General features: G+C 34.9%; 1 long non-coding RNA gene across 1 annotated transcript in view; it reads left to right on the top strand.

The window, feature by feature from the left end:
* The window catches only part of LOC118927656 (uncharacterized), a 240,672-nt gene extending 240,375 nt beyond the window's left edge, over positions 1–297 (top strand). Inside the window, exon 3 of the long non-coding RNA XR_005030909.2 lies at positions 231–297. This is a non-coding gene — a long non-coding RNA (uncharacterized LOC118927656). The remainder of the gene's footprint in view (positions 1–230) is intronic.
* The last annotated feature ends 15,156 nt before the right edge of the window (positions 298–15,453 follow it).

Here is a 15,453-nt window from a genome sequence, read left to right as displayed (position 1 = left end):
AAAACAGAAAAGATGAAAAATAAATTAATTAATAAAGCAAAAGAATAGTAGTTATTGTGCAATTACATATGTAATTATATAACCAATTACATTACTAATTATGACTTCATTAATTAAATATACTTAATATCGATACACCTTCTCCAAACACATGGCAGTCATCTCATCAGCTCGTATATTCACAATTAAAGCTCTGATTTTCACACTCTCCTCTCTATTCTCTATTGTAGGAATGCTGATACCTCCGAATTATTTTCAGGGGTCCATAGATGTTTTTACATGAGCAAGAATTCTCAGCTACCATCTGGTAGGTGGTATTTCCTCCTATTTGGCTGTAATTACTTGAGTTTATATCTGCCTTCAAGGCCCCTTTTGGCCTCTGAGGGTGCAGGAGACACTCACCACCACAAGCCAATACTGGCAGCCATGGTTGGCACCCCAGGCCTGGAGTCTTACTCATACCAGGAAAATGGAATCACCACCATCGCAAGCAGAGTGGATGTGGATTAGTTAAGCCAAAACTTCATTTTACATGTGTGTGTATGTGTGTATACCTCTGTACATACATGCACACATTTTTATTTCACCTTTTGTGTGAGTGCTCCAACAGTGCCGGCTACCTTGTGTCACAATGCTTCACAATCGTTTTGATCTATTGGGCCCTTTAACATTATCTTACTGCATTTTGACATGAGTTTAAATGTCCATAGAGGGTCTGTGCTTGGCCCCAATTGCTATATTTTATTTAGAATTTTCTCACCCCTGCAACAATGTAGCCATTACTCTCCTGAGGTTGACATTTTCTGTATAATGAACAGTGTCGCTCAAGATCCAGGTATGTTAGCCCAAACAGTCCACTGCCAGATGCACCTGTGTCTCAATGAGCATATTTTAAACTAGATTTAGAACACATTCACTTCTGCTTCAAAATATATGGATTAATTCTTTATATAATATTAAACTAGAAATTTTATTTTTACTAGAAATTTTTACTAGAAATTATATTAATGTACATTTTTTGTACTTAGTTAATTTTTTTTGTATTTAGTTAAATTTTTACTAGAAATTATATTAATGTACATTTTTTGTACTTAGTTATGTTTAGAAGTTGAATCATTTATTGGAAGAAAAGCAAATCATTTTTTCCAAAAACATGATTTCCATAAAATATGTGTTAATTCCCAGGCTGTGCAAAAAGAACCTTTGATTTCTCTATACATATTTCATTGTAAAAATCTATACAGCATTGAATTATATATTTGAGCAGAGCTTATTTAGAATTAATGAACAATGATATAAAATGCATGTGATACATTCAGTTTCATATTATATAAACCTTGATCAATTGTTAAATTGTTTTGATCTTTTAAACACTTTGTATAAAAGGAACTATTTTAATGATGTGAAAGTCAGTGTATTTCTTATATTGTCTAGATAGTATTAAAGAGAAATACAAATTAATTAAAATAAAATGTCAAGATCTAATTATATATTTTCATATAAATTCTTGGTCTAAAAATAGAAATTAGCTGATTTGAGCATTGATATTGAAATAGTTCAAATCATATATGTCAAGAATGCAATCAGTTTCCTATAAAATATTACATAACTAATTACACAAAGCGTAACAGTGTTCAAACTGTAGTAACATCTGAAACAGGTCTATAGTTTAATATTAAAATGAAATTACTCAGGAAAATTAACAGTGTAATGATATTTTAAATGTGAAATTGATTACTTCGTTAATATAATTAACATTTAAGACAACTTCAACACCATGATTCTGCATTTTTAATATTTCCATTATTGTATTAAGGGAAATTTAAAAGGAAAAAGCACTAAATTGTTAGTCATTACATTATAAAATGTAAATGGAGAATTAGAGAATAAATTAATAATAGTGGTGATTTAGAATATGTACATATTATATTGGAAAATATAGAAATGTAATCTAAATTTATTTAATTCAATAAATTTTTGTATTGCAGCATATTGATTATTTTCCTATTTTATTTCACAAGACAAAGATGATGATTTCCTTGCAGTGAAGTTAAACTCCAGGATATGGGTAAGTGTTCACCTTTATACATGTTAAATTTTGTCCTGTAAAATGCCATAATGAATTGGATACTCTAAGATCTTCCAAGAGTTGCGTTATATATTTTGTCTATGTTGGACCATGAAACTGATGGGATTTCCCTACGGATGATATGTTTAAGTTACATTTCCATGAGAAGTTATAGAGTGCCTGTCACTGCAGTTCTTATAGATTTGAAATTTTTACCCAAATAATGTGTGTGAAATGTTATTTGTGATTTTCATTTTCATTTAATAATTGCTAGTGATGCTGAGATACTTTAAGATATTACACTGACTGATTCTTCGGATTGTCTGTTAATTTTTTTTCCTATTTTTAAGAGAGTTAATACTGCTTGCTATTTCTATAAATGTTCTTAGGGGCTCCTTATATATCACATTCTAGAATTTTTATAAAAATGGTAATGAAATGGGGTGGTAAAAACATTCCTAACTGTCACAACTTCATCGGCAATGATTCTGGGAAATGACCTATAGATGCATTTTAGGCTCCCAGGTTGAGAAAGATTTTGTTTATCATGTCAAATAAATATATACACAGTCCATAAACTTTACCTCTGTCCAAGGAGAGGGTTTTATTTTTTAATGTAAGCCATTTCTATATTAAAATAAACAAACAGGTTTTAAGAATAGCAAATAAACTATCTTTTTAGAATAAAGAATATATTTTTCAAGCTTGATGTGGGGAAATTCCTGCGTAAAACATTTCCACATGCTGAAAATGTCTTTGTTGATTGCTTAGGAGACTGTTGGTGCCCTCTTGGCCAATAATGTCTGCTTGTGCTGTGCTTACAAAACTGTGGGAAGCTTCTCTGGAAATTTCTATAAAGATCTATATAGAGTCTTCTTTTGCATACCACAACAGACTTGGTGTTAACTGACAAGACCCCTTATGAGCTGGTCCTTTCCTCTTCTCAGGTCCCAATGCCCACCACAGGTCCCCAAGCATCTAAATAAGCATATCTCACACATATAAGTCTCTCTCCTATCAGCTTTGTATATGCTTCCTAAAAAATCTTTTCCAGCCTGATTTATCCTTTTCCAAAATTCAAGTAAAATCTCATTCCTTTCTTGAATCCTAAATTCCTAAGGCTAAACCTTAGATTTCAGGGTGCCTCCTCTCTGCTTTTCTCTATGCATGCTTTTCCTTAGCATTTATTTAACTATATTCTACTGATTCATTATTTTGATGACTATCCAAACTTATGAACACCATGAAAACAAAAATATTACCATTGTTTGGGACAGTGTCCGGCACATAGTGGATTTTCAATAAATACTTGATGGTTGATGAAAGAAAGATTCACACTTACAATAGAAAGATAGGTGCATCCCAGGGAACTTTTAAAATTATAAATGCATTTTATTGGTTTAAGTGTCACTTGCAAAAAAGTTGTAAATAAGTGTCCTATAGAACAATGTAATGATTTAGAGAACACAAATGATTGCATTTGGGACTACCCTTAGACTTACTAACTGAAGAACATTTTTCTTCTTTTTTATTTTTATTAAGGTATCATTGATATACAGTTTAATGCTCAGGTTTCACATGAACAACGTGGTTACTAGACTCCCCCCATTATCAAGTCCCCACAACATACCCCATTACAGTCACTGTCCATCAGTGTAGTAAGATGCTATAGAGTCACTACTTGTCTTCTCTGTGCTATACTGCCTTCCCCGTGCCCCCCCTCATTATGTGCACTAATCATAATGCCCCTTAATCCCCTTATCCTTCCCTTCCCATCCACCCTCCTCAATCTTTTTCCCTTTGGTAACTGTTAGTCCAGTCTTGGGTTCTGTGAGTCTGCTGCTGTTTTGTTCCTTCAGTTTTACTTTGTTGTTAAACTCCACAGATGAGTGAAATCATTCCATACTTGCCTTTCTCTGCCCGGTTTATTTCACTGAGCATAATACCCTCTAGCTCCATCCATGTGGTTGCAATTGGCAGGATTTGTTTTTCTTCTTATGGCTGAATAATATTCCATTGTGTGTATGTCCCATATCTTCTTTATCCATCTACCGATGGACACTTAGATTGCTTCCATGTCTTGGCTATTGTAAATAGTGCTACAATAAACATAGGGGTGCATATGTCTTTTTGAATCAGGGAACTTGTTTTCTTTGGTTAAATTTCTAGGAGTGTAATTCCTGGGTCAAATGGTATTTCTATTTTTAGTTTTTTGAGGAATGTCCATATTGCTTTCCACAATGGTTGAACAAATTTATATTCCCACCAGCAGTGTAGGAGGTGAAGAACATTTCTTAATTTGAAATAATCAGTTCTATACCACTCACCCCATAAGGGTACAATCTTTTATCCATCTAATATCAAGAGTTTTAAAGTTGCTCTTTTCTTTGATTTTTAAATTAATTTAACAGTATAATAGAAATGTAAATAATTATGTTAACTCCAATTTGGTTCAATAGGAGAAAGAGTACAGGAGCCCAGAATATCTGTGAGGTTCGTATTGCCCAAGTGTTTATTAAGAAAGTATGCACAGTTTTGAGATTACAGGGGGAAATTAAAGTCACCATAACACAAAAATGTTCACTAATAAACTTAAAATGTATAGTCCCCACTGAAAAATTCCTCTTCTTTTCTTAACCCTAGCATCACTGAGCAGTCTCAACTCAGTGGGGAAAATAAAATGATTTTGTTTTCCAACAATTGTTACTTTTGACTATGATCTATTAAATTATTTACCCTTTTCAATCTTTGCACAACAAGCTGAACAGTTCGCATAGCTTCTCAGTTATTTTAATTATAAGAAATCTAGTCCTGTAGAGTCTTGTTGAAATCTCATATCCCGGGTCCCCATGCCTTCCCCTGGCACTAGCTGTTCTGGGACTTCCCTGGAAAAGGAGGAGAGGAGGACAGAAGTCTTAAGTCCCTTGCCACCTGTGGTTGTGAAGGGACTGAAATCCTGATTTCCCTTTCTTGGATTCACTTATGGGTAATGCCACTTAACAAATGGTGACCCCACTAAACAGAGTGTACACAGTTCCTTAGGGAAATCGTGTTCAGTTGCTTTCCTAGTCCCTACTAAGGATTCTTTCAGAGAGCTTCTTTATTCCCAGCTTTAATGTATAACCCCAACACTTACTCTCGAAGGAGCAGTTCCTCATTTGGAAAACGTATGGTTATATATAGTGTTCCTGTCTTATTATCTAATTACCGTGACCCCTATCCGAAGGCACAAGGAAATAGTGAAGTCATCTTCTGAACTTTCTAAGGGCTTTGGGGCAAAGTGTTGTCCAATCTCCTTCCCAGGCACACGTATTACAGCACCTTCTTTTCCCTCTGCTGTCAGCCACTCTCAAAAGCCTTCTCAATGTCAAGAAACTGCTCCTTGTTCAAGGAACAAGGATCCCTCTCTATGTGCAGGTTCCCAACTCCAGATAGGCTTTCAAGTTCTTCAACAACTCTATCTTCACTCAATAGCAGCACCAGTGCAAGCCAGCAGGTCTTGCCTCTTAATGACCATTTAAAAGGATAGCAAATCAGTTGTTCCTTCCAACAAGCATTCCTAGTCTCTCTGTGTGGGTCTCTTGAGAAACTCCATTCCAGCTTTGAAAGAGAAAAATTCTCTCTCTCATCTCAAACATTACAGTTCCAGACAATGTTTTACCCACTCTATTATTCTCTAGCTTTTCTTGAAACCTGGATAGGAGAATGAGAGCTAAAGTGATAGGTAAAGGTATGGAAACATGCATTTCTTCTGATTGGTAAGCTTGAAGCATGTGTCTGGTCCCCACCCTGTCTGCTTCCTGTAAGAGGGAGGGAGCTTAAGTTTATTTTCTATGTAAATGTAGTCCACTTTGCAGGTCCGAAGAATCCTCACCCAATCATCAATCATTTGTCTACCTCTAGCCATCCAGTCAAAGTCTGATCTCTAGTTTATTTACAAATGTTGTAAATTTCTAACATACAGTACATATCGATATCAAATGCAAATAAAGTCATGAACTTTTGGACGTGACATGAGAATCATGTGTAAGACTGTTTACATATTTGAAAAAGAAAAATAGTGTACATTTTATAATTGTTTATAAACAGTACACAAAATAATATTTCAACACTCAATGCATTCTCTGCTCTGTGAATTGGGACATAACCTGTATTTTATCTCATCTGCAAGGTAACACACTATTCCTTAAGACACACTAATCTTGTGATGATCAGTTGGGTTTCCACTTCTCAAGAATCAATTAACAGGTCTCCAAGGTCGTTTATTCTTTTCTACTTATTGTAAGTAGAAGGAATCATTAGATAAGCTCCTAAAATATGTGTGAGAAATGGTGTTTTGCTATAAAAACTGAGTTGAATGTTTTGAAAAGCTAAAAAAGTACATATAATTGGTTAATAGAAGTATTGGTTAGACAATCGTGAATGATTAGAAATAAATAAGTGGGGAAAACTAGAAAAATAGTGCACTTAAGATGCTTAATGGTCTGTAAGTTCTCATTCCACTTAAAAAATGAAAGTAGCCATTGTATATAACATGTTTGGTATGCTATAGGCAGGGGATGAGTTTTAATGTTTCAGTCACATTCAAGTAGAAAGATTTGGCCATGCAGGAAAGATTAGGGAATGATCATGTTTGCATGTTTTGCACAAAAATTTAATATTTAAACTCTGTATCAATTTTTAACATTCCCTTCCTTTGATTGATTCATTTGAAGGGCTTAAATATCTATCAAGTTTTAATAATTCTCTACTTTAACTGATGCTTTCAGCCAACGAATTAGTGGTCCCACATATAGTATAAGAAGGTATCTAAAGTTTTATGCTTTATTTGAGCCATATTTAAGTAGATTCATTTCAAATCAGTTTACATTTTTATGACTTTTTTTCCCTGAAACAAATAGTCATACTTTATATACTTTTTAAAACTCCTTTGAATAGAAGCAATAATTCATTTTCTTAAAGGAAGAATAGTCCAGCTTTTGAAACAGAAAAAGGTAAGCTGGAACAGAAGGTTTAAGAAGAGAATGCAAAGCCTCTCAACTCCTACAGTTTCTGACCCAGCTTGCTAGGGTCCTTGTGCTCTTACTTAGCAAAGACTTCTATTCTCCGCCACCCCAGGACATCTCTGGATGAGTAGGTAGTCAGAAAATGATAATAGAATCATGCTTCCTCTCTCGGGAGTACTTGACCTGTTCTGTGGCAATTCTGGGGCTTGGTCCTTTAAATGCTTGGCAAAAAATAGTGGATTGGCAGCTTTGAGGAAAGGACTGCAGGGAAAACAGTTTTCTTTCTTCTGGCAGTGTCCGTCCAATCAGGTCACAAGATGCTATTTCGTCCTGTGTAGAAGTCAGCTGTCATCAAACTCATCCTGAGAGTTGATGAAGTAAATCAAATATCGCTAGCATTCTATAATTGATGATTTTGTAGCATAAAAATATTCAGTTATAAAAAGAGGAAAAAAAAACTATTGTTAAATAGAACTCAGGTGTTAATATCATGTGATAAGCGAAGATATCTTTGGACGATCATTTTTAGATAGGTTGATCACCTTCCGGCTTTCTGCTGTTTTGGTTAATCTCTGAGTATTTGCTAATAAGAAATGATTTTTATTCATCCCATTCATTTAGAAAGGAATAGAACTATATTTTATGTGTCTTTTTCAAGGAACAACTCAGCAGTTTATATGTCTGTAATGAACCGCTAGCAAGACTGCGAATTGTTAATACATCATCTGATCTAGTTTTCTCCCCCTTGGCACTATTGACATTTGGGCCCAGTTGATGATTGTTGAAGGGGGATCGTTCTGTGCACTGTGGCGTGTTCAGCAGCATCTTATCTCTATCTACAAGATACGTAGCAAACTCCTTCCCCAGTTGTGACAACAAAAACTAGACTCAATCTGTAACAAATATCCCCGGGGGGGGGGGAGGAATCAACCCCCGTTGAGATCGACTGATCTAAAGGACTTGAGAAACATAAGAGTTCTGAGGCAATGAAATTGTTTTTACAAAGGAGCAAGGGTCTGAATGAAGCGTTGAAAACAGTTGCCAGCAATGCTGTGTTTTAGAAATAATAGAAAATAAAGATTCAGAAATCAGTAATACTGATGCTCCAGGTTTTTTTTCCATACCATTTTAAAGCCTTGTGAATAATTTAAATAGTTATTATGTGTTTAGAAAATGAGAAATCATGGTGTACTGTAATTTGTTGATAGCTGATTATTCAGAAGACAGTCTCGCTGAAACTGGCATAGAGCTATGGAAATACGGGCTCTGATGGACAGCAAAGACTTGCGGATTTAATATCATTCCTTCCTTCCCTCTGCTGTGAGTCATTCTGCTGGTACACGACTGTCTTTATCAGCTACACGTCATTTCCCTGACATGAAAACAGCCTTACAATTTAAATCACAAGAAAGAATCATACCTTTGTCTGACATTTCTTTTCTGGGCATACCAAACAAAACTTTAGATATCATTTGACTGTTTAGTAAATCATCCATTTGTATCCCTGTAAAAAAGTCTAACATGTTTTTCTTATTTATTCACTGTGAAGAATTGTGTCATGGGGCCTTATTTCATCAGTGTGTTTGTAGTAATACTTAATATTATATTAAATAGCATATAGTGCATTAGTGTATGGGTTTTTAATATCTACCATCCCACCAAAAAAAAAAAAAAAAAAAAAGAATCCCAAAGAAGAAAGTGAGGATGGCCTAAATTTATAAAGATGTGAAAACATCAAGATAAAGACATGTCTCATTACACAGTTTATCAAAACCAGTAGTTCTTAACCCTGGCAGCAAGCATATTAGAACATGTGGGAGACGGATCTACAGCTTCCTGAAGGGTAATTAGATCAGGCTCTCCGAGGAGCTGTTTTGGCATCTGTGTCTTTCCAAGGCTCCCCATTGGCTCACACGGGAGTCAGGGCTGGGAACCAGCTACCCAGGTTCTCACAGTGTGGCCTGGAGGCCCCAGCGGCTCCTTAGGTGTTTACAGGGGTACAGAGGTCCAAACTCCCTTTATGTTAATATTTCCATCTTAGTTTCCATTCATGTCGTTATTCTTTTGCAAGCATAGGGTGGAGTTTTCCATAGGCTAAAGCGTATACCCTATCAGAAACATATAATGGACTCACTGCTTTTATTTTCAATGAATTCACATATAAGTATGCTAGAATTTCTCAGTTTTAATTTCCATTTTGGTAACTATTCATAGATATAGTTATGTTAGAAGAAAAAAAGCTCTTTGGGGGCCTCAGTCATTTTTAAGAGTATAAAAGAATCTGAAGTATAAATTACTTGGAAACCACTGATCTAAACCAGTATGTCTAAGCCTAATTTAGGCATCACAAATATGAAACATCCTTAACCCCAGGTTTCCTCGTGGTCTGCATGATTTCTGAACATTGCTTTACACATGGAGCTCTGGCCTCCTTCGCTCTGATGACTGGTGAAATTCCATGAAACTAATTCCTCCCTTTGATGTCACTGGTGCCTAGAAAATTATGATGACCCTTCCTATGTAAAGGAGAACTGCCTTCTAAGAAAGTGACCTGCTGTAGCATATGTGGCATTTTAATCTAATATTATAGTTCTTTTTAGCATCATATGAATAGGCTATGAATAAATGTAACCAAGCCTGAATCATGTGGGATAGTTATATAAATATAAGTTCCTGAAATTGATTATATTGGGTGGAATTTGGCACAGTTTGGGTGCCATAGATACAGTACTGAAGTATAATTAAGACTGATTACAGATATTTAATCTTTTGTTTTAGAGTCTATAATTTGAGAGCTGTGAACTTTCATGCCACATGTTTTGAACAGTATAAAAACTCTGAATTTGGTACAGCCAGTCTGATTTTTTTCTTGTGTCCTACAAAATCAATTAGAATAATTTTATAAAACAGTGTAAATATTTGTATTAAGGAAGATTCAATGTGAAAATCATAATTGTCTATTTTAATTATACATTTTATTCACTCAGAACACTTCAGTTTTAGGTTAACATGTTATCTAGAAATATCCAATATGAAGCATTAAGAGCTCTTTTTTTGTTGTTCCAATTAAGCTTTTCTTGGACCACCTACATAATCCCTTTTATTTTTAACTTTAGAAATAATATTGTTTTATATATGAAAATTACTGAAACAGATTATTTACTATTTGTTATACTTTTTCACTAAGAATGTTTGCTGCTCATTTCCTTGGTGCCTTAAGATGTTTTCTAGTTTTTAAATGTTATTGTTCTATGCTGTTTTACAATATTATATAGTAGAAATTGAATTCACAGATAACTGGATTCTGGGTTTTAAACTTCTAATGTAATAACTGCACAGCTGGGAGCAAACCAAATTTTGAGGCACCAGTATAAGAGGAAACTGAATTGGGTATCATTGTTAATAAGCACAGTTCCACTGAAATAAATGGCACAGACATTTAATTCACATCATGGAGCATTGGAACAATACAAATAATGTATAATAAGATTGTCACCTAACATTGATACAAAAGTTATTCAATAAATTTATATTGAGCAATCAGTGTGGTGCATGCATTGCACAAGTACTAAAGATTCAGAAATACAACACTCTTCGTACCCTCAGTTCACTAACTTTCTTTTTAGTTATATGTTATCTGTCTCTATAAATACAGTCATAATTCTTCCAGCTTTCCATGGATTTTTTAACCTCGAGTAGGAGAATGATCCCAATCCCTTACCATATATAGATGAGGCATGAGGCGTTGTAGCTTATACAAAAGGGAGAAGATGTATCTGCTTCTCTCCTGATCCTTCCATTTGCTGGAAAAATAATCTCTATCAATTCCTGGTTATCAAAAAATAGTATATCCAAACAAGTCTCCTTCCTTTAATTATTTTTTTGAAAAGAAGGTTACGAAGTCAAGTAACTACAAAACCAAGTGAAATTACTTGTAAACTTCTTGTAGAAGCTATTTTAATTAAATAGGTTGTAGTATAATGAGTAAAAGGAAAATTACTATTTAGTGACCATGCAGGCTTTGTGGAAGGAGCAACAGAGCTTGTAAAAGGGGTTGAAGAGTGAAAATGGACATTGAGGACTGTTAAATAATTTAATTTGAAATTGCTCCAATTACCTTTCAGGTGTTGTTTTCCACAATTTTACTACCTTAAGTAAAGAAATGCCTGGCTGTTTTTTAACTTCTGTCATTTGCAGACAGAGTTTTTTAGCTTGAAATCTAGAAACAAAACCTTGCTTACTTTATTCAAGTATTGCTTAAGGAGAGTGAGATCCTTCGCCTGGCATCTGGCAGTCTGAGGGACAGAAACTGTACCCGAAAATAAAATTGCTTGCGTTCTGTACAGTAAAGCCACAGAACTGATGAGATTAAGGCTTTGGGGACAATGCTGTGTTACAAGATGATCCAGTGTAAACTACGCTAGAGGGAGTGAAGCCGTCTTGCACTTCAGAAGGGTTTAGGTGCCTGGTTCACAAATTTACTCTCTAATCCTATTCTGATAATATCTGAAGTCACTCCAATGTATGTGGGGATGAAGACACAACACAGTGTCTTAACAGTTTCTTTGTTATATGTAATACACATGTTATATATATTACATGATAGTTTTTTTTAACTGGATGAACTGCATTGCCACTCTTATCAGCCAAGACCAGATGATTGCCTGGATCTGCTATTTTTCCTTTGCTAGGTTCACTTCCAGTGTTCGCATTTCTTCCCACCAAACAGGCAAATGGGGATGAATCATAGTGTGTAACAAAGAAGGCAGTTACCAATTAGTGGAGATAATAAGCAGGGATCATATTGTGCAAGGCCTTGCAAGCCGACTTATAGAAGTGCTAGGATTGTAATGAGGAGTCACTGAAGGCTTTTGTGTGGGTTTAACTCATCCTCTTAATCTAGATCCACCATTTAAAAAAATACTGCCTCTTAAAAGAATATTAATTTATTCTGTCAAAGTCAAGCTCTATTACCACTCTAAATTTCAAGATAGATTCCATGCCGCTAGATTATTCTTCTCAAATCCATACTGTATACTGCCAGCAAATTAATCTCTCTAAAATGTATCTCTGCCTTTGTTGATATCTGCATTTCAGATTCATCAGGCTTGCTAATGCCTCCAAAATAAAGTCAAGAACCTTTTGCATGGTGTATTTTTCTGGATTCAATTCAACTACATAAACCTAACAGAAATTCAATATAGTGCAAATAATAATACTATTTGCCTTTATTGTTATGTTTTATGATAACATGATGATGGAAAAAAATTATTGACTTCTCTTATGCCATTCTTTCAGACTGTTTTCTGTACTGGAAATAATGACCATAGTTAACTCTGAGATACTATCTATGCATTTTGCCATCTGTGAAGAAGTAGAAAATGCATTTTACTTAGTAACTGAGAAGGAAACTGTTTATCATATGAATTTCCTGGGCAGGTGTAGGACTTTACAGTGAGCTGCCCTAGTTACCAGAGGAGGAGAAATCTTCCAAAACTGAGATGGGTGCTGTTTAAAAAAAAAAGTAATAGATGCAGAACAGGAAGAAATTTCAGAGATGCATTTCACAAGACAACAAGATCCCTCATAATTTACCCCTATACTTCTTATAACCCCTGCATTGATACTGACTTATCGTATATTCCCATGTCCCATTTATTTATAGTGAAATCTACTACTGTCTCTCCTTTCCACTCTGTCTCTCATCTCCTCTCTCCTATTCTCTTTCCTCTACTCAAGTCCTCCATGCCCATGACTTAGGGCTTCATCTTACATACCAAAACTCAGTCTGAGTCCTTACTTCCTCTGTGAAGTCTCCCCCAAGCCTCCCAGGAGAAGAGTTATCCTTCCCCAGAGCTTACTCAGCCTCAGTGAGAAGTGATGCTCTACATTGTATTGTCTTTTGGTTGATCTATTTCTCCCACTCTGTCTAGTCACACCTGCTAGACACGGAGCCTCATAGCCACTCAAACATGCAGAGAAAGTTGAGAACTCCTTTGTCAGAAGTTAGGATCAACATTTTCAAGTTCTTTAAATACTTGATTTGCTGTCTGATCTTTCAATTAATGACAGAACAAGATGATATATTTTCTAAAAATTGTGAACAAAAAATCATATCCTATACCTCTTACACACTATCTCTAACATATTACAGAAATATAAACATGATCTGGAATAAAATGAAGTAATAATAAATTTATTTGCTCAAAAAAAATAATTATGTATGTCAAGCACAGCTCCCAAAGACTCAAAAGACTCAAAGTTCTCAAGTTTCAGTTATTCCTCTGTCTGTTGATGTGTGGTTTAGTTGATAGGCAGAGATTAAACAGCTCTAAATGTGAAAGTTAAATGCGTATGCAGAGAGAGACAGACACTTCCTTCAATTTTTTTCTTTTCCTAATATTAGTTGCTTACACATATAAATCCCTGACAGAAATACTTTCTCTTGCTTCCATAAATTAAGTGTTTTGTAAACAGATAAACTGTTTTACTGTTTAAGTAAAATGGTAAAGTTTTATCAATGTGATTGCAATGATTTGAGAAAAATTTGTTAATATGTGAGCTGTTTGTTTGATCTAGAATATTAATCAGTGCATTTCAATTGCTATCAGAGGGTGAGACTTTAGTAAGTCAAAAAGAATTTTTTTGTGTGTATCCTTATTAAAAATATGGATATATCAAACTATGCCAACTTCAGGCGATTTTGTTATTAAGATTTTCCAGTTAACTTCACTTGCTCTGATTGTACAATTATCAAAAGTTCTGAATGCTTTTTTTTTTTAATTTTCTCATAAGGACAGTGAGGTGAACAGAGGCACAAATTATCAAGTTTACCTTTCAGTTATATTTCTCATTGTAACTTAATAATTAGGTTTTCTGATTTGTGCATTCATCTATTGAATGTCTGATGAATGAGTCAGTTCCCCTAAGCCGATTTAACTGTGATCCATTGAGTTTATGAATTTTTATGTCTGCTTTGAATATCTCAAACTAAAATTTCCTCCCCCTGATAAGTGTCTGAGAGGCCAGCTGGTTTATTCTATAAGAGCTCCATGAATTTATCTCTATTTTAACATAAGGCATGCCTAAGAATAAAAGGTCAGTGTCATGTTACCTCAATGCTGCTCAGCATTCCTGGCTCAACACAAATGAGTTCATTATCAGGAGGTGATTTGAAGGCATGGAAAATGGTAAGAGTTGTAGGTCTAAGAGGCTCCATCCTGTGCAGAAAGAAAAGAAAGTGGTTATAATGAGTCAAAGTCAGATCTGAGGCAAGTGTGACAGTCACTAGAATAAGTTCAGCAATAAGAAGACTGGGAACTGAACTAGAATAGGTCATGTTTAGGGAGTAAAACTATGTTAGACAGAGGGAGAGTATGTATTAGGGTGAAAGGGGTAATATTGAGTGGGAGATAATCTGAGTGCAAAAAGTGAGGGGTGATGGAAGCAACACATTTAACTCCTTTATTGATGTTTTCTCTCTTCAAAGCACTCATGAGTACCTCCGAATTTCAGTGTGGTTTATGAGGGGAGAGAGGGAAGTGAAAATCCAATATTTGTCCTACTTGTGTTAGCAATCACTAATAAAATAAAAAAACTTGCCTTTGAAAAAGAAGTCCTAAAAAAAATACCAACTCAAGATAAGATTATTGAAAAGTTAAAAAGTCTAGCAACAAACTGTTGTAAACTGGTGATCACAGCAACCGCTATGGTTCTGTGTAATCTCTGAACTGGAGCCGCCCTTCAGTCTGGAGTAGCCTTGCTTTATTTTAATTACTCAATTGAAAACCCAGAGATAACTTAAATGTATTTAGTCATTTGTTCAGTTATTTACTTACACTAAGGTACCTATTTCTGTGATAGGGACTAAAGATACATAGGAGGAGAAAAAAATCAAAGATTTTGGAAATTCAAGTTTTTCTCAAGATTGCAAGATTTGATACAAAGCACACAAAACAATGCTAACTTGAACCTGCAGTTTTCTTTCCAATGTTCTAGCTAATAAAGTGATTATTTTGAAATCTTAGCATTTTATGAACAGAAGGATGGATAAAATGAGCCTTTATCTTCTCTTAAAAAAGTATGTATATTTTATATAGTGTCTGAGGCAATCGACTGTAGTTGGTATGTATTCTTCCACTTCTCTAAATAGGTTATCAACTTTTCCCAGTACAACTCAACAGTTCTTTCCTTATCCACTGCACCCCCCTTCCTTTGATGAATATTGATTTTCTCTGCACTGTGTGCTCAGTGCTGAGGGCATAGACATAAATATCACATTTTGCTGTCATTAGGCATCTGATGGCCTTACTAGTAAGGAAAGACAGACAGAGATCCCCTTGTAATAAAGCTTCAGTCCTGCAAAAATATGTACAAGAA

This window comes from Manis pentadactyla, chromosome 16, assembly GCF_030020395.1.
Source record: "Manis pentadactyla isolate mManPen7 chromosome 16, mManPen7.hap1, whole genome shotgun sequence".
In the NCBI taxonomy this organism is placed as follows: Eukaryota; Metazoa; Chordata; class Mammalia; order Pholidota; family Manidae; genus Manis; species Manis pentadactyla.
This window is presented reverse-complemented; position numbering and strand designations above follow the sequence as displayed.